Consider the following 7,403-nt stretch of genomic DNA (forward strand, 5'->3'; position numbering starts at 1 on the left):
AGGCGGCCCCAGCTCGTGCCCATGCTCACGCCCTCCACGCACAGGCCCAACTGGGGGGGGCCCTCTTTCCACCGGCCCCTGCCCTCCTCCCCCCCTGCCCCTCCTCCGCCCTGCCCTGCCTGCCCCTCTCACCCAGCCAACCAGCGACGCCCCCGTCTCCGGCGCTGGTTACTTAAGCACGTGCCCACTGTGGCTGTCTCTCACCGGGCACACTTTTGAGAAGGGGACATCAAGTCGAGGCCCCTCGCCGGTCGTCGCCAGAATTCATCGAACACAGGTAAACGATCGTCTTTTTGAACTTGTCGGAGTTTCGTCTTATTCGGTAATTTTTACAACGCGATGTAGTCCGACCCCTTGAAGTGTACTTATGCACGGTAGCTACGGTCTGCATGGACGTACTGCAGTTGAAAAAGGGGAAATGTGGTAGAGCTGATAAAACATTTTTGTTATGTAAAATAAAAATAATTATTGGGTTGGTTGTTTTTTTACCCCGTGAACTCCATATGACGTGAAACGTAAACACGCATTTCTCTTATTCTCGTTTATAACATTTATTAAGTTTAAAATGTGGTGGAAATATTTTTTTGTAACTAAACACTGGAGCCACCACGTGCTAGAAATGTTCACCGCCGCCACAAAAAATGGCTCCAGATGCCACGCGGTGTGGCGAGTGAGCACTGCTCACAACGTGAATCATCGTCGTTGTCACGGTGGTCGTGAGAGCAGACCAAACATTCAAATTCTCGAATTAAATCGTCAGAAGTCGGCAGTTAACATTTTCTGACGAACGTTGCTGGGAATGGACCGTCATTTTTTTTTTAATTTACAACCGCGAAATAAATAAAACTTTGCTCGTAAACGCAGATGGCAAATGGAAAATATTTCCACCGAATTCGATGCCTAGAAAGCGACTCCGCTTGCTCATAAAAAAAAATCCCCAAACTTTTGGGAACCAAAATAGTTAAATTCCACTGCTTTTTTTTAAACGAAATATTGTCGTACAAAGTGTAATCAACTTTCATTCCATTCCTTGCGTATGGCAAATATGTTGAGGAACTAAATGCCAAATTTCCGTTATGTACTGAGATCCAAGAAAGTAACATTTTCTCCGAGTATCAAAAAAGACGATTTGTCATGGAAATATAGTCTCTAAACGACGCGGCCACCGCGTGCATTGTCCCATGCTTATGTGCACATGAGGATGTGTGGCCCCTGAGGCCACCCTTGGGCCAGCGTAGACACGTGTCTCGCCCCGTGCACACCGGCTTCCTCTCTCGCGCCACCTTCCACCTCACTTAATCTTCATCTTTGTTGTAATTTTTCAAAAACTTCTTACTGATCTGTGTAGATACTTTCCACTGCATGGGGCACGTAAGCTATCGAGGGCGGTGTAATTGCACCGGTGGGGCCTACACGCCGGAGGGGCCCAGGCTACGAAGAAGGAGGAAAGGGAGGGGGAAAATCGGACAGCAGGCCCCAAATTTAATTTTCATTCCTTCCACCACGGGGGGGGGGGGGGGGCCCATGCCCCCAAATACCCACGGCACGCCACTGCTCCACTGTAAATTCTCTTAAACGGATATTACGCCTAATTTCGGGATTTCCATGCTTTGCGATTGTGTGCACTCGTTTCTCCTGCAGCCCTTGTTCCAGGTCTTGGCCCACGTTTCGCCGGGGCTCTCATCGGGGCTCTCACCGGTGCTCACAGAAACATTTCCCGTCCGTCGGACACGAAACTATCGCCGTCCTGCAATTCCTCCGCTTTACGTGTTTTTAAAAATCAAATTGTGTTTACGGCTGCACAAGTGACATTTCAGCGGTTAGCCGCCCTTCTTCCTGGTGTGGCTTTTCGCGCCTCAAAACGCACGAACCAAGCAAGATGCAGTCCGCGCACTTTGCTTTTAATAGTGTGTCTAAATAGTACAGTGGGGCGTGGTGGCGCAGGGGTTAGCGCGCGGTGCTACAAACCCGGCGACCCGAGTTCGAAACACCGCTGACGATTATCTGAACCGGTCCTGGGCCTCCCCGAGGTCGACTTGGCCTCAAATGAGTAACTGATGCGGTGTGCAAACATCGCCACTGAGGAGACAAAGGCGGTCGAGCGTGGTGCTGGCCACCCACTCTCTAGTGCGCCGTATCGGCCTTCATAGGTGCTCGCTAACAGCACTTGCCCCAACCGTCTGTGAAAGCTATATGGGGGATCTTTGATTTTTTTCTATAGTACAGTGGGGAGTGGTGGCGCAGTGGTTAGCGCACCGTGCTACGAATCCGGCGGCCCGATAACGATCCCCCATCGCTGGTAAATTTGGTTTCACACATTATTTCGTTCAAATATCCAGCTCATGAAATTTTTTTAAAATAGCGGTTTGATTGCCACGTAATTACGAGAACTTTACCCTCAGTGATGGGGTGGAATGGGAAAGTGATGCCCCCCTCCCCACCCCCGACTTTGTTTGGAACAGAAGTAATTCATGTAAGGGATCTCAGCGTTTGATTCCTGACCAGGGCGAACATCAGTGGCGAGTGTTATTGAAACTAGTCCCGGGCCTTGCCACCCCGCCCAAAACCGCGACCCCCCCCACGATCGGCCCACTTCACCAGCCCACATTGACCGGCATGGTGAAGTATGTTCAACAACCCCCATGGCCAGTAAGGCGTGTTGGGGGAGGCATTTCATCCAGCAGTGGATTGCCAAATGCTGAACATGAATATCATTACGACGGCACATACGACAATCACGCTTTGCCATTCCATCCGGTGTAGCTATATCTCGTGGCTTCAGCCTGAATGGAAAGTACTCTACGTTCAGATGTTCTGCAGGAGAGAATTACTTAACTTGGAATGGCAATTGACCCCGGCTTACCATGACCCCCTTTTTGGGCAGATTGACCAATTGACAAAAACGCACCCCCCCCCCCCCCCAGCTCACGCGTGCGCGGATCACAGAAACGCGCGGCCGTTGACAGGTGAAGAAGGCGAACGTCACCGATCGGGCAAGGGCCGGGTACAATCCGCAGAGAATTTCAGGCGTTCAAAGCCGTCGAGAAACGGTCAAGTGGCCTCAAGCTTGAATGGATAAAGCAATAAATAAAGCTCAGGCACAGTCGGCGAATGTGCTGGAAAGTGCGGTTCATCATTCTCCAGCACGGATTATTTTCCGAATGTTGATTGGGGTGTATTTGTATTAGTTTTTTTTACGGGACTTTAGCTACACATGTAAGCATTATAGATGTTACTCTTTGGTTCTTTCGGTAAAGTCACGTATAAAGATAAAATAATAATAAACTAAATAATTATTTAATTTATTCTTGTATCTTTATACGTGACTTTACCGAAAGAACCAAAGAGTAATTCCTGCAGTCACGAAAGCTCCAAAATTACTATAGATGTTTTTTTTTAAGTACGAGTTCATTAGAGTTAAATCATTAACTCGGGATGGGTTACTAACTTTTTTTTTTTATAAATTGAACCTGTGAGTTTAAAACACCGGTGACATTAATTTCACGAGCTTGCCGGTGGAGAGAGAGGGGGCTAAATGCCGTGATGCAAGATCAGACTTGGAAGGGAAATGACCGCAAGTTTGTAACGTGCCCTTCCCGATAGTTACAACACGTTCCAATCACGAGTCAAACCGACGCGCGCCTTTTGTACCTGCGGGGTTTTAAAAAAACAACAACACAACCTCGCGTTTCCCCATTTTTTTAATCCTTTATATTAAGTTCACTTGCTTGCTTGCGCGCTTACGACCGTGCAAATCTTTCGGTCGTTTTTTAACCCATTTCCCGTGATCCAATCGAGCTGACATTTTGCACACAGACTCATTGTGCGTGACAATTTATTTTCGTGAAAAAATTTTCCCAAAATTTTACACTTTTTAGGAAAAAAAAAATTCTATTTAATTACCAATTGCTTAATGGTGGCAGGCAATCATCTGACCCATAGGTGGCAGCCATCTCAAGCCAGAGGACGAGAGGACTCTAGCCACCACGCATATAAAGGATTTATAGTGAAAAACTTTGTTGTTACGGGTTAATTTTTTGTTGCCTACGGCTGGACTTTGCCGAACATTTGGTCGCGATTCATGGCCGCTGCGTTAAGCGAACACGGTCTTGGGGTTTTCTTTGTCATGCTGCCGTTAATGCGGGAAATGGCCGATACGTTCTCACCAAACAGAGGATGCTACAGCATCATTCATTAATTTGTATCTTGCTCATCACATTCCTTTTGCACCCCCCCCCCCCCTAACCGTCATCTCACCCCCAATTTCTTCCCCCGTGCAACTGATTATTATCAGCGTCTTCCTCGACAACTCAAATTTCCCGCCACTCCTTTTCAGTCCTTTTCAGTCCTTTTCAAGCCACTCCAGTTGGGGATTATTTGCCTCCTAGCAGCGCTTCATTAAGTCAGGAGCGCCATCCACACCCCTTCCGCCTCGTATATCCCTTAACCTACTTGTAGGATTATAGGTGTACCATAATAATATGGGATTGTTGTTAATAGGCGTACCTTGTGCTCTTAGTGGTAGTGCCTTACACCGGTAATCGCTACTCCCAAGCCAGCCAGTCAGCAGCGTTCCCGGGAAGGATACAAAAATATATCGAGTGAGAAACGAGGCCCTATGGCGGTTCCACGTGGCTTCGACGCGGATAACAGCCGAGTGTCCGTCGATCGAAAACTTCAGCGCGGCTCGATGTTTCGCGCGTTCAGACCGCGTCGTCTTGTTTTGTCTCGTTTAGGTAACGCGTGGAGGGTGGCACGGCGGGTGGCACGGAGGGTGGCACACTCCACGCAGCTGGCCTCGACATGGGCCACAAGCGGGACTTCCCGACTAGCACGTCTGTGCAGGATATCATACTATACTGTAAATCACTGCTGAACCATTACAGTATATATGATGTGCTGCGGAGGGCTATGTCCTTGTCTGCGTCGGCGAGGCCCACGAACGGCGTCGCCTCCCCGAGTCAAGACTCAAAGGGTTTCCTCCCGATGAGCGGGCGTTCACTCGGAGCCAGTCGTGGATATTCCCGCAGTCTTCTCCAGAGTTGAGGGCCAAATCTAGACGTAGGGTGACCGAGAATTGCACTTTAGAGAATTGTAAAACAAAAATCGTGTGTGCTCAATTGTATATAGAAGCAAACGTATTCATTCTGTAGAAGATAATTTTAAACTTAAAAAAAAAACTAACCGTTTCCCAACAGGGATATGTTGTAATTAGTTTTTTTTTGGAATCGACTTCGCTGTAAAGTAATTGATATATTCGCTGATTGACATATCTCTGCACATTACTCAGGTGGGGAAACACCGTCTCAGTGGAGACGCAGAGACGAACACTCGATGACTCTCCACAATCTCGATGGCACCTGTCCACCAGCATGTTTATCGCTCTCTAATTGATTTTTGGTTTGTTATCTCTGCAAGAGTGGTGAATGTGTCTATCAGAGCACAGCGAACCCACGACGGCCTATAATACGCATTACACGTGTAACATAGCATGACGGTATTGGGCTTAGGGCGAGGGGGGGGCCCTTGAATGGAGGGAAGCTCAAGAAGACGAACGACCCTGGGGGAGTGGCAATAAAACCGTTACCATTATTGTAACCAATAATGGTAAGGGTTCTCTTGCTGCTTCCCGCTGCTTCGCGTCAACCCGGAGGATCGCCGCGACCAACCGCAAGCCCCTGCCGCCTGCCCCCCCCCCCCTCTGCACGCCGGAGAGGACACGCGGGGGACACACAAAGACAAAAGATCACCCCCCCCCCCCGTATAGCCTTGACAGACTGTTGGGGCAAGTGCTGTTAGCGAGGGGGGTGGGATGGGTGGCCAGGTTCGCAGTTGCCCGAGTGCCACGCTCCCCCACGCGTTCAGCGGCGGGGAACGGGACGCGCACAGAGGTGGCTGGCACAAGACGGTAGGTACACCCATCGCCTCCGTTGACATTCGGGAGGCCCCGTACAGCGTCGCGTATCGGACCACCGCACGCGCGCGCGCTCGCCCATTACTAACCCATCCGCATGCAGTGCAGCGCATGTGCAACGATGGTGGTGGTGGTGTCACTCATTGCACATCAGGGGGGTAAACAAAATACGCAGCTCCTCCAGATGCTCAACGACGCTTCTGGGAGAACGCCATCCAAATACCCTCGAGAGAGAGAGAGACGGAGTTCTTTAGTATTTGGCCTACTCTTCCACACTGTGAACGTCTACTATAGATTGCTCACGCATCTGATAGTTGGTTTTTTACACATCCCGCCTGTGAGTCGGATATGCGACGACGCTGCACTGGAGTTCATGACCACAAGAAAATAAATAAAATTGCATCTGCCAGAGTATGGGCAAACGTCAGACTGACTTCCTGCTCAAACGAGCGCGGTTGTCGCTGGAGTGGTCGTCAACATCTCTCCGTGGACCGGAGCCGGTGGTGGGACTTTCCACATTCCTATGGCGGGGTCCAGGCTCTCCACGGCAGTGTTGACTTGCCACGAGGCGCTATTTGTTCGACGTATCGCCGCTATTGTGTGGGCAGTGCGTTGCTGCGTGTAAGCGTCGTTTGTTAACAAGCACGAATGTGAAAATAAACACGTGATTACACTCTCAAACTAACGTCGTCCGTGGTGTCGTTTTTTGTTTACTTTGCTGTGATTGTCCCGTACAACAACAACACTCGGCCATCGCGCCGCGCTTTCAGACGCGCTCCTGCGGCCGTCTGGAACGCTCTCTTCCTTCCGATGTTAGCCACGGGAGCTATGGCACTTTAAAATCATCATCTGGATTGACAAACTCGTTTCTTTAGAACTGCTTGTTATGTTTAGTTTGTTGTCCTTTCCCCCGCACCTCCGATGAGCACGGTTTGCTAAGTACGGTGTAAAAGAAGTTCAACATGATGAAAAATAAGAATAGGTGTTTACCCTTTTCTGTCAATAAAAACAGGCGTTACGAGGTTCAAACACCAAAGAGATACCTTTTGCAAGACATCAATTTCTGCATTAACCACACGTACTTGTGGCAAAATATACAAACATCCTCTGATAATTAATAGATGGGCATTATCTTTGAAACTGATTGGCCTACACAAGAGACAGCCTTCGATTAATGGCCTAGTCTCACCAGTGTCAGACCAGAGAACGCCAAAAGGCGAATCGTACAAAGGCAATGCACGTATCATGACACTTGTATCTCAACGAACAAACAATCTCCCCGGCACGTGCATGCGTGTGGCGATCTCAGTCTTTCGCGATCTCACAACGAGCTTTGGTGGAGACGAAGCCGTAGCAGCCTCTAGAGCAGGCGTGCGTCATGCCAGCCACTCACGACACTCGCCACCTTCAAGTCATCTCCGATCGATGTGTCCAAATGATGGGGTCACTTTGTTGTGCCATCATTTGTGGCCAGAGGACGCTTCTGAAG

At 49.3% G+C, this 7,403-nt stretch overlaps 1 long non-coding RNA gene across 1 annotated transcript; it reads left to right on the forward strand.

Annotated features, from left to right (window-relative positions):
- Positions 1-17: 17 nt before the first annotated feature.
- On the forward strand, positions 18-6,595 carry LOC144731064 (uncharacterized). Its single transcript, XR_013587895.1, has 2 exons — positions 18-277; positions 4,737-6,595. It is a non-coding gene; the product is annotated as an uncharacterized LOC144731064 (long non-coding RNA).
- The last annotated feature ends 808 nt before the right edge of the window (positions 6,596-7,403 follow it).

This window comes from Lampetra planeri, chromosome 37 (genome assembly GCF_965212315.1).
Source record: "Lampetra planeri chromosome 37, kcLamPlan1.2.h2, whole genome shotgun sequence".
Taxonomy (NCBI): domain Eukaryota; kingdom Metazoa; phylum Chordata; class Hyperoartia; order Petromyzontiformes; family Petromyzontidae; genus Lampetra; species Lampetra planeri.